Genomic DNA, 26,838 nt, shown 5'->3' with positions numbered 1-26,838 from the left:
GACGGTTAATGACCAGATACCTGAGCTTTTAAATGCTTACTCACAATTAGTGGACATCTCATTGAAGTATGAGTCGTCGTTCTTGCTCAAAAGGCAAGTTAGACGTCCTTTCCGGGAACGCAGAGTGATAAAAAGCTGACAGCCGCGTTGCAATTTTTTTTTGTATGATGGGCTTCTTTGTTTTCTCCTACAATGTATTTTGTGTTTTCCAATTTTGTTGTCATTTCAACGTATTTTTTGTAGACAGTTTGCCATTTCTTGTATATTTATTTGCTGTATGTTATACGCTAGCCACGTAGTATGTATTAAGCTGTATGATTCAGATTAATCTGTAAACTGTCGGCGGTGCTGTGTGTTTTGTTTGGTTGCGAAGCAGATTTAAGCGTCACGGAGACGCAATTTGTGGCTTATTCCCTTAAACAGAAATTTGTTGTTGTGTATTGTATATTACTGTTTTCAAATGTCATTTCGAACGCTAAGAAATGTATATTCTGCCTAAATAATTGAAATCAAATTAAAAATTAAACGAATTGGTAAAAGCTGAGAAGTCGGCAGGTTTAGATTGTGAATACGTATGCAAGCGGAGTTTGGGCAAAGAAGACGAAGGCAGATGAGAACGAAAATGTTTGGAGACAAAAAATAACACTTACTTGAACAACGCAGCGCTCAAGAAAAAAAAAATGTGAGGTTTTACGTGCCAAAACCACTTTCTGATTATGAAGCACACCGTAGTAGGGGACTCCGGAAATTTCGACCACCTGGGGTTCTTTAACGTGCACCTAAATCTAAGCACACAGGTATTTTCGCATTTCACCCCCATCGAAATGCGGCCGCCGGGGCCGGGATTCGATCCCGCGACCTCGTGCTCAGCAGCCCAAACGCAGCGCTCAATTTCCGCGTACAGAAGGTGCAATGATACCGGTAATTCAAGTGAATCTCTGGATTTCCGGTTTTAGTTTCATCTCTTGTTTCTTCCTGTTTCCTTTCTTCCTACTTTTGAGCTTGCACTCCTTTCTGCTATGATAAACATGATATGAATACCCAATGGCGAGGAGGACACTCACTCGCAACTCCATCGCACCGAGCAACCACACTACACTTTGACTGCGCATTGGTAGTGACATCAGCAGAGGCGGTGAGCGGCAGATAAAGCAAACAAGAAGAAGCAAAGCACATACGGACCGTCCAACTAACGAGATCCTTTAGCGGCGAGAACGTAGTGGTCGAAGCACTCAGCGAGAGACGTCAGCAATGCAGAACGCAGACGGCAAGCAGACGGCGTTGGGTGGATTCTGAGGGTCAAGGGAGAAAGGAAGAGCACGCGGATTAGGACTGACCGAAGGACCAATGTTGGGATTCGAAGCAGAAGGCAGTTGCGGCTCCACGAAAGAAAGCTCACCAGGTGACAGATCGATTTCTACATGTACAACGCTTGCTTTTATTTTTTCGTTGACGGGGGAAGCCACTTAACGTGTTTTTTTCTGCTACAGTATGTTTATTTCTGCGCTTGTTTTGCAGTTGTTTTCGTTTTTCGTTAGACGCTTCGAGTCTGTTCCACAGTCACCGGACGCCACTCTTTCAGCTCAGGGAGTACTTGCTTTCTCGTATTCTTGCTTGCATCAGCTCTTGAGCAGCTGATGATAGAATTGCTTCTCAGGTGGTTCTTTTCTATGTTTCTCACCTTCGTTCTATCCACCTATTTATTTTGCATCGTTGACGCAAAGGGTATCGTAAAAATAAAAAAAAAGGAAATCCGGTTACTTTGAGCTCGCGAGAGCTCTCAAATGCAGGAGTGGTCATATTCGTGGGCGTAATGTGACAGCCTGCCGTGTAACCAGGTGATGTTAAAGCTCCGATAATTGCCGATAGAAACAGTTCTATACATGAATATTGCAGTGAGTTTGCTTCAAGATTTTTTTTTTTTTTTGCCAAAAGGGGAAGCTACGAGGTGAACACCACCACGTTGCTCAAAATACTCAGCATATTAGGTGTATTGTCACAGCACCTTCGTTTTGCCATTTAATGTATCGCATCCTTGTTTCTTTCGCGCTAATTTTTTTTCCTTCGGCTTCATGAACCAACTCGGCCAATGTTCGTAGTCGAAATGTTCGTATTTTCGAATACAGACTATTCGACTCGACAATCGGATCGAATATAAGAATATGGCTTTATTTATTCAAAACTTTCAAAAAACACGCACACACCTCTCAAATGGTCATGGTAAGTGAATCCTAAAAAAAATTTAAATATACTAAATAAGATCATAATGAATGCTGAAGCTAAAGTTGAAAAGACTTGTTAATGAGGGATAGTAATTGCTCCCTAAGTATCCCGTTATTTTACGAAATGTTTCTTCGGGTATTTTTCTTTTCTCTAGCATTAAGACGTAGAACACGGCTTGCTCGCTGACTGACTCCCTCGGCGTCTCGTCTGCATGCCTCGGTCGCTTCGCTGCATGCATTGCCAGCCGCGTCCTGGTTCTGAGCTTACCTTTTTCTTTATCCCAGTCTCACCGTTTCGCCGCATGGTGTGCTGTTGAGCGCATGTGCAAGCGCAGTGTAAATAATTTGTTTCAATGGTTAAGAACATACACTCTACAGCATTTCTAGTACCTAAGCGCTAATGTGATCTCTCTATATCTTGTTTTCTTTCGACAACACGTTTCTTGTTCTTTCTTTTTGTTTGTATCGTTGAGTCTCTGTGCATCAGAGAAAAGTATTCGCTCGCATCTCGTAATGGCCGGCATACCTTTGGAAACGCGCCGTAAAATACATCACTATGCATTAATTTACCTGCGCTAAGAGACACTCTTAATGATGGGACGCTGTGCCAGGACATTCTCCAGTTCGGCACGTGCGTTGCTGGGCGTGCATTATTTAGGAGCCCACGCGCTTCTAGCTCTTCCTGCTCCTGGTGCGTCTCATTCGTGGAAAAGCGGTGCCATTAGACAAAGAACTCTCGGAGCGTTGCCGCTTAGAAAAGCTCTTTCTTCTTCCATTTAGTTCCACCGTATAATCTTGACTTTTCAGGCGACTGAAGTCAGCCTTAAGTCCTGTACTCAGAGTGCGACAAACCTTTTTTGGTTAACGAAGAACGTCAGAGTTGGCGCAGAGAAAGTGAAAAGAGCAGGAATTCGGGGGGGCTGTTGCGGTAGTGCAGGTACACACTGGTAATATTTATTTGGAGTCTAGCAGAAGGGTCAAATATGAATTTTAATTGCTAGTGTTTGTTTTATTCTAATATTCAGATACTGAGAATGTAATAATAATAATAATAATAATAATAATAATAATAATAATACAGTGAACTCCCAGTTGTGCGAACGTCGGTTTATCGAATATTTCAGAATAACGAACTTTTTAAAAATCCCCGGCCGTTTTCTTAGAGATTCTATGCAAAAATGTTTCACTTTAACGAATTTCGGAACAGTCAATATTTCAGTTTAACGAACTTGCTCAGGGGGCCAAGGCTTATTTTTGTCATCAGCTGGAGGTCGATAGCAATACTTCGTTTGAAGACTATGCACAGTGCGACAATGCACTGATTACCTGTGCTGGACAGACGGATCTGGAGATTGTTTCCAGTGTTCGTCCTGAAGAAGAAGAAGAAGAGTGCGACTAAGAAGAGGCAACTGCCGAACCAGTTTCAAGCCCTATAACTCTAGCTGAGGTTGTAGGGTACATTGGAAAGTTGAGAGACTTTGTGTCTCAACAGCAAGCTGTGCCAGAAGAAGTGTACAAAAACATTGACTCTTTGGACAGTTTTGTTACTTCCTGTGCTTTAAAAGTACAAGTGCAGATGAAGATTACAGATTTTTTTCTAAGTGAGAAAGGCAGCATTATAACTGTTATGAACTTTGTCCTTGTTGATATGTACAAATTCCATTTCACACATTTCTAACACTATGGATGCCACGTCTTTTGCTCCATGAATTGCACTTCAAACTTCTGACTCTGTATGCCATGCCTTATGTTGGTCTAGTGAATATTCAGTTTAGTGAACTTTCAGTCAAGTGAACTATTTCCTCCGGTCCCTTGAAGTTCACTCAAGTGAGAGTTCACTGTAATAATAATAATAATAATAATAATAATAATAATAATAATAATAATAATAATAATAATAATAATAGTGATCATGGTGATGATGATGATGATGATGATGATGATGATGATGATGATGATGATGATGATGACTCAAAGGTGTTTGGTAAACTGCCCAGGAACAACCTCAAAGTCTTGGTGTTGACGCACTTGGCAAAACAATGCATGCGTGCCCGTCCACACACATATACCCACATGCAAACGCGCAGACACACAAAAAGACACACACCGGGTTTGCTACCCTACACTGTGGGTGGGCGAAAGGGGAATGGAAAGAGTCAAAGAGGGAGAGAGTGAGCATCAAGTCCTCAGTGCATGACAGAACTTACGAGCAGATGATATCCAACATCAGGGAAGTACACCACTATGCTCTGGAAACAGGGCACAACATTATCTTTCAATAGATTCCTGCCCACTGTGACATCGTGGGCAACAACTTTGCTGATAGGGCTGTCCAGTCGGCCCACAAAGACACCCAGACGCATTCAATGCCTTTGGCGAGGTCGGACGCTGCCAGCGAACTTCGCTTCCTAGCACGCAAAAAGCCGTAAGATTTCTGGAATTCAACTGCCTTCAATTGCCGATTGCATAAACTAGACCCCATACTACGGCTACAACTGCCATCTAACCTTTCCCGCGGCCAAACTACCTTGCTGTGCCTCTTGCGGCTGGGAGTGGCACCTACTCCAGTCGTATCGGAATGGCCGACAGCCCGATGTGCGACTCCTGTAGGTGCGAGAAAACCATCGAGCATCTACTGTTTACCTGCCCTCGCTACGACGTAGAACACATATATCTGAGGACAACTTTAAACAGATTGGACTCAAGATCCGTCTTCTAGTCAAAGATGCTCGGACCATGGCCACACCCGTCACGGGCATGAAAAGCGATTCGTGCACTAGTACACTACTTGAAGTGTACCGGCTTAAGAGACTGTTTATAGTGTGCCTGTGCATTGTCCCACGACAGATGAGGAAATACAGGGAATCCTAGGGCCTGGAAATTTCGTTAGCGACAACCATACCGATAAATATACAGTGAAGCATGAGATGGGGGATACAGGAAGGTCATTTTTATATTTAATCGATACGGTACAAACGGGGTAAAGGGAAGTGAAAGAAAATGGAAGGACAATTGCGGGAGGTGAGGGCAAACCCCGCGTCTCCTGCTATAAATGTGCCGTTCTTCAGGAATTAGGCTTCCGTGGACGTCATCCTACCTCCCATTTTCTTGAGCATTTGCCTGGGTGTGAAGAATGCCTCTGGAAGTGTGAGAGTGCAGCCCACGGTCTAGGCGACGGACGTGCAACGTCCTTCTAACCGCAGGCGTCACCGTAGTACGTGATCTTGGGAAGCGGAAACCGGCCACTGAGCCCTCGTATATGCTACCTTATGGCGCCAAGACTGCCGAAGTCGAGGCTATCGATATGCAGTGAGTGAGATGAGAAAAGCGATCCGAGGGGATAAATGTTTTGTTACATACAACCACACGAAAGAACCGGACAACGAATTCAAGGAAAACACGGAAAATTATACAATGGTAAAATTGTCGAAGTAAAGAAGAAAACTCATATGACCTCGTAAGAATTCACTATGAAAATCATGCCTCTCGGAGTAGCGAGATCGTTAAGTCTGGAGTGTTCTGAGGCCTCGCATTGGTATGCGCCACTCGGAAAGTCCTGCTCTTGCATACTATTAAAGAAACAGTGGCAGGTGCGAAAGTGATGCAGTGGGATCGAACTGTATACGTTACGACAGTGATTTAATTTTAATGGAAACGTGAGAGTTGGTCGTAAAAACTATCCAGTAAGCTCCTTTCAAGAAATTCTCCTATGAACCTCCTTTTCTTTAAGGAACCTCCATAGCATGAGAAAGGATTTATATCGTCTTGTTTTAGGGGCGCACACCGAGCTCATTGGTGTTTCCCTGCACCGTAAAAGGTGTGCCCTTTTTCTTAGATGATAAATACACAGTGTTCGCCCCAGCTGCATCATTAAAGGTAGTGAATAATTATAAGCGAGGCTAGAATGAAACGTGTACTTTGGGGTATTTTGTTCTGGTCCTCGTGTTGGCAACATAATGACCTCTCTTTTTAAGAGTTAGCAGCAGCATAAATTCTCAATTTCCCAACAAATAATTTCTCCTGCAAGTAAAAAGAACTTCGAATAACGAAGTTCATTAGGAAAACATGATCGTCGAGAGTGAAATTCTGTAATAATATTATATTACTCAAGTATACGGTCACCATTCAAATTGATAGGTCAGCGGTAACAGAGATTCTACAATTCCCGGATAAGAATTTCATGGCTCCTACTCACAAAATGTTCCTTATGTAAAAGGCTTCGCTTACTGGCTGGCGTTTGGCCGTCCGCCACTCACGACAGGTTTCCGGTGTGATCACATCGACGTTGCGGTAGATGACAGCGAAATGCACTTGCCTAAGAATTATTTTCTTTTAAATGCAAGCTCAGTTGTTTACTCACTATCCACATGACAGTTAGGCGTCAATATGCCTGCGAAGCATGAGAACAGAAAATATTAGCAATGGACCGCAAACTAGCTTTATTAGTTGAACCTATGAAGATTAATTGACTAAGAGTTATGGAACGCAGCATTCTAACTAAGCCTCAAATCTAACGAGAGCTAGGAAAACTAGGCTTAGACGGCCCTTGTTCACTGAAGCAAATGTGCCTTTTCTAGATACTTCCCGTCAAAATTTAGCTGTTCAGTGGAACCAGAAGAAAAGCAGGAATGTTGAGGCACATTTGTTTGCAACGACTGCATCGCCTGAGAAAGTCTGCACAAGCTCGCGGAATACAAGCCTTTGCTATTAGGTATATTCTTGATTTTAGTTTGAAGCTGCTAATTATAAGTTAGTTCTGCAAACATCAAATATTTGCCTAAAAGAGGCGTTAGTTGTGCCATTGTGGAAGTTCAGAAGCTTTTTCGTAAGAGAATAGAACAACTAAAAGCAACTTTGAGGCAACTAAGGACAGAACAAAGGAGAAGCAACCCTGGCAGCCTTTACGTCAAGATATTATCCTGACTCATAGCTGAGTACGGAGATGGGACATTGCAAATTTACGTCTAGCTACTATGCATGATTTCGAGTTTCTTGCAAATTTCGTATGAAGGAAATATCAGAAGTTCAGTGTGAGCGTCCGTGCATACAGCCAAGAATATTGGCGCCATTTGAAACAGCGGAACACCTCCTTTAAAGAATTTAGATACAAATAAATTTTTGCCTAAAAACATAATTTATTCAATACCCAAATAAAAAAAAACACGAAGACAAAAGCACATTCATCTGTTTACGATGACGTTCACACTGTCGCTTCATCCTGCTTAGCAATATGAAAGTATTCGCGCTTTCTAAGCTTCCGAAAAAAGAAATAGTAAATGAATAAACAAACAGTCAAACGCACACAGGTTGACAAAGAGGATTAGAAAAAGTTAAAGATATTAAAAACGACGCCGATGTATTTGCAGAAGTATAAGAAGGTGGAATATAGGGACAAAATATGTTTTGGTCTATTTTTTCAGCATTGTTCGCGTCGGGCTACGTCTGTCTCTGTTTTACTTTTTCACATATTCATTGTTACTGTTTGGGACCCACATCATCGTACACACATAGAATCCACTGTAACTTCGAATTGAATAGTTTGCTTGTCCATGCATAGTCGAGTTTAATATGTGTTTAGAATGCTGCATTATAGAAAGCATATGAAAAAAAGTACATAAAGCAAAAGCAATCTAAGCGCTCATGGTTCGACAGAGCGTTCTTCTCAGAGATGATTCAGCGCATCGAAGAGTTACTAACGCATACGACTCGTTTTTGAAGCAGCGAGGATGCCTCTTGGCTGAAGCTTCTGTGCACCACCGCCGCTGTACCAAGTCGGCATTTTGCAGCAGACGAAGATTCACTGCTGCAAGAGGAGAATGCGAAGGTGCTGCGTGCGCCCGAAAGAGATTGCAAGGATAAGAATAAAACGATGAACGCGCACTCAGCTTTTGTATTTTGTTATCGAGTATTTCAAAAAGGCTGTTTTGAGATGGCGACTATTGTATTCGGCAGGAGCTTTCAAGGCAAGTTCACAAGTAAAAAGGATAAGTCGTTTCCTTTATTTTCTTTCCCATCCGATTGAAAACCAGAGAAATGTGAGTATATGTTCAAGAAGTTTCAAAATAGGTGTAGAAAATTCAGAAAGAAAGAGTAATTTGAGGGAAATACTTAAATAAAATCACTGAGGATTACGATACTCCCTAATACAAAATTTGAGCTCAGCTCTATACGTGGTTTCATTTCACGATAAACTGTGTGGCGCGGGCAATCTGCCTCGTGCGGCCTGTCGCAAACGGAGCGAAGTCTGGCGCGACTGCCTCACTAATTGGCAGACGGCGCGAGCCAGCACATGGGGGATGCTAAGAACACTTCATAAATAATTAAAAAAACCAACAAGACAAATGAAAAAAGCCACCGCAGTCTCCGGGATTTCCATTTATCCTTCAAAGCGTCAGATTCCTCTTGTCGCAATTTGCACGGAAAATTCTGAAAGGACCTGGCTCAATGGTGAGGCTCCAAAGATGGTACTTCGTGTGATTCGCATTCTCTACAGGACATTACCATTGGTGTTTCGTTTATTTAGCCCAAGAAAGTTGCCAAAACTATTTGTACTGGAGGCCTCCACATTTAGAAAGCGACGCTTCTCTCACGCACAGTTATCGACTTGCAGCGAACGCGCGCTAGTTGCACTGTCTCGGGCTGATGAACCCACCAATAGAAAGTTTTAGTTAGGCGTCCGCAACCACCCACACACGCAGCGCGCGAGGTCGTGCTTACGTAGCGAAGCACGCGCGCACGAAACTGAAATATTTGGCCGGGCGCAAAAGTTGAGAAGTGGATTGCTGACTCGCATGGGCAGGAGCCGCTAGTGCACGTGCTACTCAGCGCGGCCATATATGCCAGCTCCTGAAACTGTGCAGCCAATATCAGCCGCCACGAAGTCAAACCAGAAGCCGGAGTCATATCTTCGGCAAGAGCCATATCGAGAAAATGCGCTCTCGTGGACACGCGAGACCTCGCAAGTGACCTCGCATTCACATTGTCTCCGCACTTCGTCACCCCTTCTTTTCATTGACGGAACATCTGTCGCACGAACTAAATGTTCTCGTTCGCCGTCTATAGATGCGACGGTCCAAGCCACACCAGTTCAAGGGAGCCTAGAGTGAAGAGCATTCAGCAACCATTAAAGTGCGCATGTACGCGTACGTTCTTTCAAAGCGCTTCTTACTCTACTTAACAAGAATCCTCATCAAACTCGCCTTCACATCTAAATGTCGCAATTTAGTTTTTGCTGATATCGGATTCATGAGCTTTTTGTTTTATGTGTGCGCAGCTTTGACAGAACGGAGGTGGGCGCCTGCATCTGGGTGTCGTGTAATGCATAATCGAATTGCAGTAGAGATGCCGCTGTTATCATTTTACGGGTAGCAATTTGTTTTGCATCTCCTGCCACTTTTATCTCGTCCGTCTCGCGTTTCCATGCTGCTAAAAACTGGTTTCCATGCTGGTTTCCATGGTTTCCAAACTGGTTTCCATGCTGTTAAAACTGGTTTTCGAGCTGCTCATTCTGTCATTCTTCGTTGTTCAATGTGCGCTTGACTATGAACGTCTCCTTTCTTGGTGTAACGTCGTTCGCCGGCTCTTTGCTTAATTTTATTTTAATCTCAAACATTATTTTTTTACGCACAATAACGTGCCTAAATACGCCGCACAAGGACAAAGGGCAAAGGACGAGTACTGGTACTGTGACCTTCTTCTTTGCGTCTCGTACCTATGCGCTGTTCGTAAATTAAGCAGCGGTGCCAGTTCGCCTAATTTTCCTTCCATGTTAAACCACCGAACATTGAACTTCTCAGAAACACAATTGTCAGGACGGCTGCATTGGAGCCGGTGTGAATGAAGAATGCAACGAGAGTTCTGGGGCATAATTTCATTGAGCGTATATGCCCCACTCACGCATACTATTCAGTAGGCAATATATTCGCTAGGGATGGCTGATACGGCTGGCCGCAGAGGATAAAACTGCGAGTTGACTTCATTTTTAGTAACCAATACACACACACAAAAAAAGTTGGGGGCTTCTTTTCTAGCTATTTTCTCAGTGAAAGTAATAGCAGTAAGAGCGTGCATTGATCGTTCGCGGGAAAGAACAACAAGCTTAGTGTTGTTCTCAAGGCCCTGAAAATGTGCAGTTGGGGTTACGATAGACGCCGTACTGGAGGACTTAGGTTCAATGTTGGCCAACTAGAGTTCTTTACCGTGAACCTAAATCTACGTACACATTTGGCTTCCACTGATATTCAGCCGCGGTGACCGGGTATCGCACCCGCGATATCGCGCTCAACATCACAGAGCAAGTGCGTCGAGCTTACTACAAAAGTTTCGATTCTTCTGGTATAAACGTCTCACATATTCTCGACTCTTACAGCACAAGTTCAACTCGTTATTGCTTCCAAGGACTTTATTATGATAATATTGGCATTCATATCAGAATACACGCTTGGCGGCAATAATGTGTTGAACTTCATCCCCTGTAAGTAGGGGGTGTCTTCATGGGGCTCAAATTACGTAGCTGTAGTGGCAACGGAAGCTGCATTTTGAAAATACCATCCGCATTTTTCGCAACTTTCCCTCCTCGCTATCTTTTCTTTGGATAAGCAAGCAAAAATTTCACAGGAATAACCCGCGGTAAATTATCCTACATGAGCCTTTATTTTTTTTTTAAATGATGCCATTAATTTGTCATCGAATGAGCACTACAGTGTACGCGCTGGCCAAGATGATAATTTTGCTTTTTACCACATGAAACTACAGTGTTGGCTGGTTAGTGCAGCTCCAAATGAGTAAAGGCGGTGGAGAATCTTGGAAAATAATTCATAATTCTAAAGAATACTGCCTATGACCTGTCCACTGGCAATCACATTGGTACTGTTAGAACACCAATTCTTCCAAACTTTAACGCTCTGTTAATAGAAAGTGTTGTATTAAAACATTTGTGGTACAGTCAGTTCACTATTGCATGTGTTTTTGCACATGATTTGGAGCCAATATATCGTTATTGTATTCCTCACTCCTGAACCCGGTATAGAAAACGCACTCGTCCATACTATGTACCTGTTGGTTTCAAAAGCTTATCACCTGGTGTGTTCCGTAACCAATCTAACTACAGTCTGAAAAATAAAAAATAAAAACTGTACGATCCATCTCTACGTCGCTTCCTGCCCCATAACTCTTTTCATATGCTCTTATTCACTTCACTCTAAATTCTGTCATTCCTTTTCATTGCATAGCTTTTATTCTCGGTACATACATTTCTTCTTTTATGTTTTTCTGTGCTATTTAAGTCATTCTGCCAGGTTGTGTATAACGCCTATATTTTCTTCTTTTTTTATATTTCTATAACTTTTCGTGTCTGCCAAGCGCTGTCACTCAAGCCCTTTGAGGCTTTGATAGGCCTGATTATTATTGCATTCAAACCAACATGAATAAACCTATCTATCTATCTATCTATCTATCTATCTATCTATCTATCTATCTATCTATCTATCTATCTATCTATCTATCTATCTATCTATCTATCTATCTATCTATCTATCTATCTATCTATCTATCTATCTATCTATCTATCTATCTATCTATCTATCTATCTATCTATCTATCTATCTATCTATCTATCTATCTATCTATCTATCTAATCTATCTATCTATCTATCTATCTATCTATCTATCTATCTATCTATCTATCTATCTATCTATCTATCTATCTATCTATCTATCTATCTATCTATCTATCTATCTATCTATCTGCAAATTATCGTTTTCTCTCCATCTCTCGGAAGGCTTGTGAAAAAACGAAACAAAAACAAAACAGTGTTAGTCGCTATCAGTTCGCCCGGCTGTTATATTACTACTTTTTCTGTGCCCCACGAGCAGAGGATAACGGCTGCAATAATGTCATGTAAATTAGAGGGCACAACTTTCACTAAATGTCTCCACATCAAACTCCTTTCGTCGAAAAATTAATTCTCCCGCCAAATTTCTGAAATTCGATTCTTACATGAGTGGTCAGTAGAGTTAGTATGGAACTGTAGTCGTGAATAACATTTTTGTTGCAGGCGTTAACGTCGCCTTCATAATAGCCATTGCAATAGTCTTGCGTACACCAAGGGCAACCATACGCGCGCACCGCAACCTCCTGCCTCAATTGTCTCGAGTAATTGTATTTTAGCAGGATCACTGCGCGTGCTCATATCTGTCACAAGGGCTTCTCTGATAACGCAGCAGTAACTTGAAAGAGTGATGATTTGGGCCAGTTGGTTTTCCATGAAGGTGTGTGCTGAAGCGCGAAGTGGTACAAGGGAAACAAGGGACGCAGAAAAAACGAGCACAAGTACTTATCCTCGCTTTTTTTGTGCCCCTTGTCTCGCTCGCTGCTACACCAAACAGCAGCAGTAGGCCTCTGCTTGGAGACTGGCATTTTGATAGCACGGTAGCTCTAAGGGCATGTTCCCAGCGTTGTCCTCATTGACACACACACAACAAACGTGTTGCTATATATACTTCAAAAGATGACACGCTGACTAAAAACAACATAGAGGGCTCTTCCATTTGGAAAATACGTATAAGCAGAGCCAAGGAACTTCTTCGGCTTTCGATCTTCTTGGCCAAGAAACATCTTTGGTCTTAACTTCTTCTTCGGCTTTCCTTTGTCGAGCGTTTGACGTTATGGCGGCATCAGTGTATTCAATGACCCGTTATAAACGTTAGAACGAAAAGAGAACACCAGTTACGCACACACGCGCAGGTGAACATCACGCAAACTGCAAATATTCATCGAGGCCGGACTGTAGCAGTGCCCGCGGTGCTTATTGATCCTAATATCCGAGAGAGAGACATCTGCTATTGAGAGATGTGGTAGTCGAGCGAACCGGATTAATTTTGACCCCCCGGAATTCTCTGAACTGAATATGAAGCTTGGCATATGGAGAGTTGTTACATTCCTCAATCGCGAAATCGCTGCAGCGGCCGAATATCGAACCTTCAACCCCGTTCCCAGGCACGCAACGCCCCAGCTACTGAGACGCCCTAACAAATTTCCTAATTTAGTCGCCACCAGGAATTCGCTCAAAGACAGGACCATTCTAGCGAAAGAGAGACCGTCAAAGTGAAAAATGCACAACATTGAAGGAGCTCTGAAATGCAGAGTGTAGTTAAACGAAGGTATATAAACCCGGACCCGAACGTCTGACTCGTTCGTTATCTGGCAGCAACTGAGTGACCCTGTGACCTTGGCCACTGCTTGTGCTCAGGGCACCAGTGCACCTTCTTTATTTGCAGCGCACTCCCGGCCCGACAAATAGGCATGCACCAGTTTCGAACAAGTACACTTTTTTAAGGGCCTCAGTGCGTACACCGGGAGCTATCCGCAAAATACTCAGTTGGCACAATGAGCACCAGTTGAAATAATGATAGGAGCGATCCTCATGATCGATCAGGATCCTGGCGATCGACCGAGGTGATGACCTGAGTAGCGAATCATATGCTGTCTTGCTTGACTGTAACCAGAGTCAGGGCCTGACGTTGCTTGCGTGTGGCACCTTTCTCCTGGGTTTCGTAATACGAATCATTTCGGCTGTATGGCACGTTGCTGAAGTCGTGACATATCTGTTGCTGTCTTGTCCCCCTTCGCCTTTCAACTCACTGCTGCATCGGCAGTGGCTTCCCGTCGTAGGCGTCCTTGTTCTGCAAGCGCTACTTGTAGTGGCCGAACGACTCACTCGTGCAGTACAGAACTCTATTAGATAAACACATAGTTAGATCCTTATGACATATTGTGCAACATAGCAACGTTGTCGCTACTGCTGAAGACGCTGCCATAATGACACTTCCATGAGAAGCCACAATATATGACGTCGGTCTTTAAAGTCAACCTACTGATTCCACATTCACAAGTACTTACTTGTCCATGCATATGCACCAGTTCGTAAGTTATTACTTTTACTTTTAAGTTTTTTTAGGCATCAAATTCGAAAGTTCGTCTGTTATACCAACGAGAAGTATTGAGAAGGTGTGTTTAAGCCAGATAACGGAAGCTGTATGTCAAGAGAAATGAGGACATGGACGGAGAGCACGATGGAAGAGCATGTGAGAGGCACTTTAAGAAATGGAAAGTATAATACTGTGCTGCCGGTTCACCTGAGAGGAAAAAAAAAATAGAAGTCGACAGATGTCAGGGCTTTTCGAAGATTCCGCTGTACGGGCCTCCGAAAGAGAAGACACTCGTAGTGAAAGTGCTACAAGTGCGCCCGCGAGGTCTGTCGCATGTATTTCTTACCTACGACTGTGACATAGACGATGTCGCGCTTGAATAATCGATGTCCCGCGCGCGAATACATGGGCCAGTGGACTTGGGCGATAGAAGCCTAACATGCGTGTGTCCAACTTCAGACAATCTGTTCACATTATGCCGCGTCTCTGTTTTCAGCCATTCTTACGCTTCTATTATGGATTAAAGCGTGGCTGTTTCGAATATGAGCTACCTGAGAGAGCCACAAACGAGAAAGAATGATGCGTCACTTTTATTATTTTCTGACATTTCCGCTCTTCGATCACTACTTCTTTTCGGTAATAGAGAAAGTATTTATGATCCACTTGCTCGAGTAGCGTTTATTATTTCGTGACCATTCATGTTTCAATAGGTAACTTATGTGTTGCTTTTCATACTTCTGTAACATTTTATTCTTCCGTAACAAAGTTAAACATGGGCACTAGTCACCGCTGTTTTTCGCATAAAGAGTAATTATCTTAAAAACGATGAACAGACATATTATTACCTAGCCTTCAACTGTCTTCTGACGACAAGTTCAGTCGCTGGACATTCTTTCTCCCGTGCAGTGCTCTTGTGAACGATGTCGCGGTTTAAGATAGCGCTCTCTGAAATGCATGTTCCATGTGCCAAGATGTGCTCGTTTCTTTGGGATATGCGCAGCAGCGCCAAGAACAAGAACATCATTGATCACTTTTCATGTGACATATCAAGCGACGTATAACACCCTGCACATGAAGGAAGCTAACGAATGGCTAAATGCACAAGAACGGCACACTGAAGGCCAAAGCAGAGAGTTTGCAAAATGGAATAGAAGGACGCAACGCGATATTCTTGTGGCTATGGCATTGCACTGTTGAGGTCGAGGCAGCGAGATCGATCCTCGCCTCGGAGACCATGTTCCAAAGGGGGCGAAATTCAAAAATGCCCGTGTACCGCACTTTGGGGGCACGGTTAAGAACGTGGGTAGTCAAAATTATTTCGCAGTCCCCCGCTACAGCGTGCCTCATAATCAGGTCGTAGTTTTCCCGCATAAAACCTCAAAATTTTATGTTAGTACATGTGCTTGGCGAGAATGATGAGCAGCGCAATGGGCGCCAACGTCACTGCGCTTTACGCGATCGTCATTTTTTCCTCTTACACTTTATGGTCCCAGTAATTTGTCTCCGCACGGTTCATAAATGCTTCCCTCTTCTAATTTAGTTCCATTTCTTACCTCTATGAACCATTATGTTTTTAAGGCATATTTTGATGCACTATTCCCCTTTCATTTGCGGCAACAATTCAGAATTTCTTCTTTCTATCTGTGTGTACGCCCAACCACCACAACTTGACCTTGTGTCGGTTCTTTTCATCCATCACAGTAGTGACTGCATTTTAACCCTTTATTGACTAGTGTTGTCTACAGGCACCATACCAGGTAAAAAAGATTGTCTTGCAGATTTAAATATTGAGTACGAAGTTTCTTCCTAAATGTCTTCGGCCAACACTGAATGACAGGAAGCTAGCGTCAGCTGTTGGTATAGAGCAGGAACACTGGACGAGGAAGAAGTTTAGCACACGGCTCGCTCTGTTTTCAAAACAAGGATATCCAGCTGCACTGGTATCAGACATGTGACGTAAAAATGAAATGTACAGCTATGATTAACATATGGTAAGAGCCGTCTATAAAAACTGAAAATGAAGACTTAGGCAGCTTTGGGTGAAGCCCAGTTTCAGTTTCCTGCTTGAGGTTTTCCCCTTATAGCTGAAAAAATTATGGCATTTTTTTGGGTAGATCACACGTATTCTTTATGTGTTTTGCACATTTATGTAGAAAATATACATTTTTTTCTGGCTGTTTGTATGTCTCGTCTTTAAATGGTTAAAGGATCTTAGAACTCCATATGTTGACTCAACTTTTCCAGTGCGCTCTTTTGTTTGCATCTACTTCGCCACTCCTTGCTCTTGTTAACATGCTTCTGTCAGACTTCCCTTCCTGGTTTTGTATAATAGCTCAATCTTGTCTTTCTTTTTTTTCTATCAGCTTCTTTCACACTACGACGGTGGATATAGCTCAAGAACGCCAAAAAAAGCATGATTTGCAATCAACCCCCTGTCCTCTCTCTTACTTTCCTGCTACTTTTTATACGTGACTTGATTTACGAAGTCATTATTTAAATTCATTTTTAATTCATTGTGAACACTAAGCCAGCATATTCTGCTGGCGAAATCTGTCAATTTTCTTAAGCTGCATTCTCCATCTTTGACATTCGACCACCGTACCACCCCATTCCACCTGTCTCCCTGCGAAACCGAGGTTTCCCGTTGAAATACGCTTGTAACACAGGCAATGCTCCTTCTGCACCTCATCATCTTTTTCAAGTACCTGCGTTTGTGCAACATGTGCCCGGATTCCGTTGCGCAAGACGCTGGTATGTTTGTGTATTGTACATAGGCTTATATCTTCCTATCGATTGGACTAGATGCAATTGACATTATTCCATACTGTGATAGCGAAGAATTTCTGTGACACCTGATAAGTTTAGGGGCCAAGTACGATAACTCTACCCCTTAATTTGAGGAGTGCCGCATGTACATTCTGGTGCAGTGCAAGCTTTAGCAATAAAGTCAAACACGTAATGAAGTGAACCGTTTCAAATTCGGGACATGTGCCTCACGAAGAGCGCGTTGATGCCTAACAAGTACATGGTGCTGCTGTGATCTGCACGTGAAAACACATAAAAGGACGTAACGAGACAACCAAAACAGCAAAAAAAAAAGGCAGAGCAGTGTAGTGTGGCAAAGTGCCCCGAAATTGAAAGGTTGATGGGCTAACGACTCTGCCTTTGCAGCCCATGCCACGTAAGTGCCTTCTGAAAAATCAAGGAAGCAAACAACAGGGTACAGAAAACAGGATGGTGAGTGCTTTAGTTATTACGAGTTATCACTCACATCCAGGTTTTATTTTTCTAATGTATTAAATGAGCATATCGTTCCACACAAAAGCTCGGTGGTGCGCACTTTGAGGTGGAGTGTGAGGGCTTCCTACAATAACATTATGTTATTATTACCACAACAAACTATGTGGTATCTTTGTCTTTTCTTCTGTCAATTTAATATGCACACTCAGAAATCAGCAACCGTCTTTGCATGTAAGCGTCTGACATCGCGAAAGCATTGTTAGGACACGGAATCACCTAAACCTTCTTTTACAACAGTCAAGCAGTGAGGACACACGTCGGGTGTAAGCGCCAACCACTTCCGCACCGACTTTTTGGAACGAAGGTGCTCTGAAAAGTAGCAAAGCCTTACAAGGCAGTCGAAGAGTCCGAAGTTTCAATGGAAGCTTCCGTTTAAGCGTGCCGTGACAGGAATAAGCCCCAAATAATTTGCGCTGAAGGTAGGCTTGCTAAGGGGGTGCTGAAGACTAAATAAAGAGAAAATGATAAAAACAATCTGTTCAAAGCAACAAGTTCCTCTGATAAGCAGGACCATACATTTGGATGAGTTTCGCCACTGTATCACATTCCTGGGGTGTGGTTTTCCGACATTCTTCCAGCGGATGTAGTTTCCGAGAGGTTTATCAAATTTTCAGGAGCCGAAAACACGGCCGTGTTGTCCTGGCTGCACAGGAAGTCTCGCGGTGAAACCGAACTAGAGTGGTGGACAGCGATATAGCGTACGTTTACACTTAACGAGCATCGGGGCTAGATCCCAATGTGTGGTTGCCCACATGTCTTCAAAGTATGCGCGATACGAAAGTATTATTGCTGTTACATTTCTGCATCTCCAAAGGCGTCGTCCATTTTTGTAGAAACGTGGCAATGCATCGCGCTGGAAGAAATGATTTAAAAATTAGATTTTCTTGGTGCTGTTTAGAAAAGAGTGGAGAAAGGAAAACCGAGAAGCTACCCAGGACACATGTCTATTGATAAAACCGAAGCATTGCGTTACCCTTCCGAGGTTTTCAACACACGGAGGCTCTACGTCAATATTCGCATTCATAAATGAAGGCCCGCAGGCACCCATCTCTTTGTGGCCAAGTAGACCGTCTTCTGCGTACTTTTGTTCTATTGTTGAGATGAAATTAAAAAGGAAGAGAAGTACACCCCCCCCCCCTCCCATGTAGGTGGCAGCTACCCTTTTGCATCGCAGAAACAACATATGGAGTTATATATTTAGTAAGGAAAAAAACAACGTCCTAATGCCAAAAAATCCACTACATACATACACACACACACACACACACACACACACACACACACACACACACACACACACAAACACACACACACACACACATATTACATATATATATATATATATATATATATATATATATATATATATATATATATATATATATATATATATATATATATATATATATATCAAAAGTGATTACAAATCGTATGACACTGAAGATCGTAAACAGAGTCACAAACACGCACGAGGCCGCGGTGTAGTCTGCGCGACGTGTAGGTAAACAGATAAACACATGAGGAATACTGACTGATGAAATGCATATTGGACGCACAGATATACGACGGTCAATAGTGAGCTTCACCACAGAATACAAAAGAGTTGAACATGTAATATATGTACACGCACAAATACAAATAATGGAAGCAAGTTGTTGTTATATTGTGTTAGTATACACAATGCAACTTTTTTGTGAACAGGGTTTCCGCACGGAACCCGAAAGGTCTTGAATTTTATTTAAACCTTTTCATTTTTGATCAGTGTCTCTTTTTTACCTTTTGATTAGGCCTCCTCCCGACCAGTTAATTTCATCAATGTATCATCAATTTCATCAATCTACAGAAGGCGTTTAGTCAATCGTTTGTAATTCAAGTTCATCATTACGTTTCGCTGACTGTCAGGGTTTCTTCGTTCAAGGCTCATATGAATCTCAATCTTTCCTGCAAAGGACGAGGTCTAATTCCATGTTCACTCCGCCTACTCAGGCAGCTCGCGACGCCCTTTGGACAGAGTCGCGTCTCAAGACCAGAACGCCAGCTGTTACTGACAGCAATTCTGGACTTCAAGGAAACCATAAAACGACTACAGTACTAGAAGTTCTTTCCCCGCCGCCACTTTCGGCAGAAGTGCGTGCGTGACTTCGCCGCCATTCAATTACGTGCTCAGATCAATCTCGAAGGTCATGCTTGGCGTACCAAGCTCGCCCACGGCTACATGTTGACAAGACTGCAACCCTACTGGGTCTACGTTCCACCTGGCCTTGCCACGTCCGCGGTGCACTACTTGCCCTCCTACGTCCCCATTCAACAGTGGTGGCTAAATTGTAACACTGGACCTGTACCGGACAAAATAAAGATGATCTCTGCGGTAGAGGGCGCCATCGACCACAGTGACCGCCTCCGGCGGCAGGCAGCTCACACACGTGCTATAAGCATCGTTTCGAAGCTTGTGCTTTCTGCCTCGACTACCCTCCCCCCTAAGCAAGCGAATCCTGTGTGGAGTATTCGCAGAAATCCTAACATCGTAATTTTGAGTGCTCACAAAGGTAACACTAACGTCATATTGGACAAAGGTGATTAGAAAACAGAATGGCTGCACTTCTTGAAGATAAGAGCTCGTACGTCTGCCTTAAGCGGTATCCCTCGCTCAAAGTTGAAAGGGAACTACAGAAACTCCTCGTTGACATCTTTCATTTTGTTCCGCTGAACCAGAAATCTTTGTACTAGTCGCTTCTCTGCCACAGGAGCTCGGCGCCAGCATTATACGGTCTGCCGAAGGTACATAAGCCGGGCATTCCTATGCGTCAGAATGTGGACTTCGCACTTCCCCCTTTGTGCAAGCTTTCTGGCTACCTTCACCTTCATCGCATGTTCGCGCCTCTTGCGGGAAAAGGGACTTTGGTTATCCGGAACTCCTTGGACTTGAATTAAAAGGTGCTTGACATCATGGTTGACGATGTCGAAATATTAGTTCCCTTCGATGTGAAGCCACTTTTCACCAGTGTTCCCGTGGATCTGACGGTGCAAGTGTGCTTCGCTGCCTTATTCCCCGACGATAAATTAAACAACAAATCGCCGATAGGATAACGCGACCTTCTCAAATTAATGGAGTTCTGGCATGAAAACACATACTTTGTGTTTCGGGATATGGTCTACAAACAAGGGTATGGAACCGCGATTGGTGCTTCAATTTCAGTTACCGTAGTGAACCTTGCCATGGAGTCAGTAGAGACACCGGCTTTGACTTCCTTCGAACCCTCCCCCCACCCCCCACCACCAAAAGATTTTTCTGTTCTGTATCCATGACTGTTCTTACTCCATCAAGAAGGAAGCTTTAGAGGCATTCTCGGCGCATATGAACAACATAGAGACCTCCATTCAATTCGCGGCTGAAACGGAGATCTCTGGTCGTCTTCCTTTTCTATACTTGCGGAAAACTTTCCGTGGCTATGAAGGGAAAGCTACGGAGGCAAAGCGCGCACAAGTGAAAGCGCTTCTGAAAAGAGCCCCCTGTTTGCATCGTCATGAGTTTAAGCTGTGGAAGAAAAAAACAAAAACACCATATTAGCAACAGTTAAAAAAGACAAAACACACTACTGGATGTAACAGCTTACTTATTTTGTGGTTTATTCCCTTCCCCGTCTAGGCAAATACGAAACCGTCGCACGGGGAAGCTGCGCCGTTTCAGCGCCTGTTGAGAGCAACCGAAAGCACTGTCAAACGCTGCCGGACTACTTGGCGCTGTAACACATGTGCAGAAACTCCGCCCCCATAGCTTTGCCTTCGAAGCAAGAGAAAGTTGTCCGCGAGTGTAGACGTGCCGGTAGAGAGGAAAAACGGCTGCCTTTATTTTGGTACGGCCGCCTTTATTACGCACACCGGTCGCTACTTGCATTACGAGTGTATTCACCCACCCTGCCACAAGCGTTGTTGCCTCTCCCCGGACACAGAGAGTGCATAGGATTTACTCCAGCAAAGATGACAATGCCTCTGGCCTGGTGAAGGTGCGCCGCGAACTTTCCGCTTGCGGTGACCCTCTTAGTTTTATTCAGTTTGTAGAATGGCGCACACGCAACAGCGCTTCGTCGCGAATGGCGCGACCCCCGACCCACGAAGCCGTTCTTTATGTGCCAGGAGTCAGTGAGGCGTTGGTATGGGTTCTGCGGACAGTTTACGTACACGTGGTGCATGTGCCCGCCCGTAAGCTGAAGCACGAACTGGTCCACGTGAAAGACCGGCTCAGGAAAGAAAAGATTCCAGGCCTTCTTTGTGGAGTTACCTGCGCAGACTGTGAATATTTTTGTATTCTGCGAAAGCGGAAATTTTGAAAGATGGCTGAAAGAATGTATGAATGACGGCAGAAAAAAGAATGTCGCCTGCAGCGCACATGCGGAACACGTGTCAAATTCTAATCTTGAGGTTGACTGGGACAATACCAAGCATAATCGCTAAAGAAACTGGCATCCTCGTCAGTATCTGTAATATGTTTTCTTATACAGACTAAGAAAAAAAACGCTAAACAGGAATGATGCCAATCTTCCACCTTCGTGGGGCTTCGGTCACGTACTAAAACAGACATAAGCTCGCCCCATCGAGCCACTTCTTTTGTTAAATTTAACAAATTATGAAATTTTACGCGCCAACAACCCGATGTGATTACGAGGCACGTTGTTGTGGGGTACTCCGAAAATTCGGACCACTTGGCGTTCTTTAACGTGCACCTAAATCAAAGTGCATGGGTGTTTTCGCCTTTCACCCCCAACTAAATGCGGCCGCCGTGGCCGGGATTCGATCGCGCGACCTAGCCACTTTTTCTTTTTTTCGTGAACAAGGCTTTCGTACGGAAGCCGAAACGTCTTCAAGTTTTGCAGCAAAGCTGTATATGGCTAGGCTTTGATGAAAAATGTGCCCGTGGGCAAGAGTAGTGTAGGTCGTGAGTTTATCCCCATACGTGGGCCGATCCTGAAGATAATACAATGCTAAGCCGACCCGCGGTGGAGGAGAAGCAGGCTTTAAGCACTGTGCCAACTTGCAAAAACAACTTTAATATCTTAGGTTCAAATACGACACGTATCAGGTATTCAGCTGAAAGAACAGATACTAAACTTTGACCTGCGTCGGCCATGTCTACGATCACGCTACCCACTTTTTGTCGACGTTTCAAGTGCTTGCGCATCCACTTTCCTTCCTCTCTCCCGTGGTAGCGGTCCCGTAACGTGCTGCGCGCCAGGACAGCGAGGCGGAAAGAAAGCCGAAACAGCTCTCTTCAGTGGAATCCTTGTCACCATATCTCATCCCGGTCGACCACGGCAACTTCTACAATTTGGCGGGATGGGCAGGCGTTACGTTGCCTATACGTTTCTTGGAGTGAGATGAAAGCAGACGTCGTCCAAAGAGTTGTGCAAGACACCAGCCGAAAAAAAGAAAAAAAGATCGGCAGCTTAATGTGCGTGGCAACGAATTAAGTTATCCAATCGGAGGGGTCAGACTTCTTGTAAGACATTAAAAGCAAGACATAAGACACGACGACATATGCGAACACCTAGTGCATTATCTAAATGTTCTTTTTGTTCTTCCTTTCGTTCTTTCTTTCCCGCTTTTTTCTTTCTTTCACCATTTATTTCTTCCTTTCTTTCTATCGTTCTTTCTTTCTTTGCTCTTTCGTGTGTTCTTTCTCACATTCTTTATTTCGTTCTTTCTTTCGTCCTTTATTTTTTTTCGTTTCTTTCATATTCAGCCATTGCATTTTTGCTCGCTTACGGTTGTATGAGCCATTCCACATATGTTACTTTTCTTCGAGTATGAGTAATTGCTGCTGATGATATTTTTTGTAACATTCGTGAACTTTTTTTTCAACCACTCGACTTGATGATGAGCCAGTCGACTAGACGTCATTTTTTTTTTCGGGTATGAGCCATTGCAATGAGCCCATTATCGCTTTCACCTTTAAAAATACGGCAGAACTCACCCGATGATCACCGTCAACGCTAATGCGAATAGCAATCGAGCAATGCAGTAACCGACCATATTAAGGAATTAACGTTTATCTATCTATCTATCTATCTATCTATCTATCTATCTATCTATCTATCTATCTATCTATCTATCTATCTATCTATCTATCTATCTATCTATCTATCTATCTATCTATCTATCTATCTATCTATCTATCTATCTATCTATCTATCTATCTATCTATCTATCTATCTATCTATCTATCTATCTATCTATCCCTGTAACACAAACCCAGTTTCACAAGTTGTTGCCCGCCGGGGCCACTAGGTATGCCCCTGGTCGAGAGCTGTCGTGGTCGTTCCATTATCGTCATTGCAGCATCGTGATCTCACTCTAGTGATGCCATCGTTGTCACGCCTTCTACCCCAGCCCATTGGCCCAAATTGTCGCATTGTTTGGGCCACTAGGTGTAGGCTCGTGGTCATGCCGTCGTGGACGTGCATTGTAATCATTGCAGCTTTGTCATCCGACTCTCGTCATGACGTCGTCATCTCGCTATCTTTGTCAAACAGTCGTCGTCATACAGTTGTTTGAGCATTGTAATCGCTTGAACAACGTCATCCGATTCGACGTAAATATTCCTTCGCCATTGTATTGTAATCATACTACCGTCATTCAATCGTCATTATGTCGCTGATGTCACGTCGTCATCGTCAGACAGTCGCTATCGGGCCTCTAATCTCAGACCACCGTGGTAATGTCGTCGTGGTCGTGTTATCATCGTCACTCCAGCTTCGTCATCCGACTCTTGCCATGCTATCTTTGTCACGCTATCGTCGTCAAACAGCCTTCGCGATACAGTCATCGTCACGGCATTGTCCCCATACACTCCTCGTCATCCCATTGCACTCATGCCGTTGTCATGCCATCGCCATCACTGCATCGTCGTCACGCATTCATTGTGATACCACCGTCGGGATGCCATCGTGGTCGTTTCATCGTTTTCACTGTAACTTCGACATCCGACTCGCATCATGCCGTCGCCCGTGTACGTTGTCATCATGCCACTGTCGTCACGCTGTCGTTTCACCAAAGTCTTCCCATTGTCGCCGTGCCGTCGTCATACTACCGTTGTAGAGTGATCGACGTTGTACCTTGTTCACCATTGCATCGTAATAATGCTAGAGTCATTCAATCGTGGTTATGCAGCTGTTGTCATACCATATTCATCATCGAGTCAGCGCCACAGATACTATCATGTGTCCGTTGGCATATCGTCACCATCGTACCAATGTTGTCATTCCCGCTTCTTCATGTGGTCGCCTTCATACCACCATCGAGATAGTGTCGTCGCCTTCTCATTGTTCTCACGTCGTCGTTGCAACGTTATAGTCCTTACACCATCGTCATAATTTTTCGACATCTCGTTGTCGTCTTGCGACCGTCGTTATACGTCTTTGTCGTTCCATCGATAGTATTCGTTCTTCTTCATTCCATCATCACTGCGTCCGCGTTATACGGTCGTCGTTATACTTCCATACTCATGAGCGACATTGGCAAACGAGTTCCGCAAACAAGTGGGACAATATCGGAGTATATTCGGTATACAGTAGAAGCAATGAAAGTCTCAGAATTGAATATGATCCACCACTGCACTGCTCATATGCTATTAGCATTAGCGTCGACAGTGAACGTGAGATGAGTTCTGCCATAATTTTTTTCCCATGTGCATACTTATTTCACCGCGCAGAGTCATTGTTTTGGGTGGTATGCTTACTAAAACGAATAGGAGATCGGTTGTCAAACTAATCACAGTGGCAAAATGTTTGGGTGGGAGAAAGTGCCACAATCGCGTTGATTTTCCTGGGTAATCAAAGAAAATTGTCTAAGCGGACTCCATTACAAGACTACGCATTTACGGTATAGCTCTTTTCTGGTGCCTGCGCCACCATAAAAGAAGTATATTCTGTCACTGCTGTTAAAGCTATAACGCGTGCATGATATCTGTTTCGTTCATACGTGATAGGGCCTGTCATCGCCGTAAGACGCCAATATCTTAGTATCTATAGTAATGTGTGTCAATCGTCAATCTTTTAACAGGTTCACTCTGCTGATTAATGTATCGCAACTGCGAGATAATGAGTACTTTGAGCACGTGCTATCCTCCGACCGAGCATATACGGGAGGCTATTAGGGAAATGAAACGTCGACGTCATCAACAAAATATGTACATAAGGCTAATAATAGGCTAATAATTTGAAAGAGAAGCACCTGTAAAAAGTGTTTCTCATTCCATCATTAGCCGAACGACAACTCTAACTACCTTCCTGCCTTCCGGACTTTCTGGCTTTTTTCTTTCCTTTCGCCGTCCACACGATGACCACGCGAAGCGCTCAGCATAAATCAGGCGAAATTCGACGCACAAATCCACTTCGCTAAATTAAACTTCCTTGTTCCGCTCGCAGCCACTGTCAGGTGCATTTCGCTACTCGAAGAGGCAAGACGTGTGTCGAGTGAGCACCAGAACAACAGTTTGCAATGTGGTGAATACAGTGTAAATCATAGATCCAGGACCTCAAAGATGTGCGAGGTAAGGCTAACGGATTTCTCTAGTAATAATCGCTAAAGCGCCACTGATATTTTATTTTTTTGTACTTGTGCCGTTACCGCAGACGAAATGCATTTCTGGTCACCACGGTAAACAGGCATGTCGTTTGGTCCACAATGTTTGCTTTATACAGACCGAATATACTTCAATGAGTATTCTCCTTAGAGCTCTTGTTTTTCCAACAATCAACTTAGTTGCTCCTAAGTCAGCTTCCTTAAGCTCCCTTTATGTATTCAATAAAGCGTGATTTACAATGTTCAATGTAATGGCGCAGATTTTTTATGGTTTCAAACAAGAGGATGTTCAAATTGTTCGGTAATAATAGCTGACCGTTATTGGCAAGCTGGTCTCAAAATATCCGATATTCATATTCTATTGACTTCTGGCTTTCAGGCATCGATGCACCGTCGCTTCATGCGTTGAGTGGGTGCCTTCCTCTCCCGTGCTTACCAGTCTACAGTGCGGTCGAGAAACACACCGGGGAAAGGGCCCATCGAGTGAGCGTCACTATGGACAGAAGGTCGTTCTGTTGGTACAGCTGCGAGAAACACTGAAAAGCAACAGTGACGGCACGCAATATACATGCAAATTTAGTGAATGGGACGTGGCCTAGCGAATCCATGACCAAGTGAAAGGAAGAAAACACTAGCCATTTATTTACATTCTCGCTTTCCGACTTTTTTTTTTGTTAATTCGCTCCGGCATAGATGCGTTGGTGCTGCTAGTTTCGGTCGCAAGCTGCTAGAATTACTGGGACACATGGTAAGGTCGCCTATTTGTTCTGCATTCTCTCATTATTGCCTTCAAGTTCTTTTATTCCGTAGA

At 43.6% G+C, this 26,838-nt stretch overlaps 2 long non-coding RNA genes and 1 pseudogene across 5 annotated transcripts in view; 1 reads left to right on the top strand and 2 right to left on the bottom strand.

Annotated features, from left to right (window-relative positions):
* The window catches only part of LOC135902072 (uncharacterized), a 202,878-nt gene that overhangs the window by 38,726 nt on the left and 137,314 nt on the right, over positions 1-26,838 (bottom strand). For 2 of the 4 annotated variants that reach the window (XR_010564384.2, XR_010564385.2), the window contains exon 2: positions 1,183-1,292. The exons of the other annotated variants lie outside the window; for them this stretch is intronic. This is a non-coding gene — a long non-coding RNA (uncharacterized lncRNA). The remainder of the gene's footprint in view (positions 1-1,182; positions 1,293-26,838) is intronic. 4 annotated transcript variants of the gene reach the window in all.
* On the top strand, positions 1,148-26,758 carry LOC135902067 (uncharacterized). Its single transcript, XR_010564382.1, has 3 exons — positions 1,148-1,402; positions 25,871-25,995; positions 26,407-26,758. It is a non-coding gene; the product is annotated as an uncharacterized lncRNA (long non-coding RNA).
* LOC135903458 (U2 spliceosomal RNA) lies at positions 22,397-22,575 on the bottom strand (annotated as a pseudogene).

This window comes from Dermacentor albipictus, chromosome 1 (genome assembly GCF_038994185.2).
Source record: "Dermacentor albipictus isolate Rhodes 1998 colony chromosome 1, USDA_Dalb.pri_finalv2, whole genome shotgun sequence".
In the NCBI taxonomy this organism is placed as follows: domain Eukaryota; kingdom Metazoa; phylum Arthropoda; class Arachnida; order Ixodida; family Ixodidae; genus Dermacentor; species Dermacentor albipictus.
Note: the sequence above shows the minus strand (reverse complement) of the source record. Positions and strands in the feature narration are given on the sequence as shown.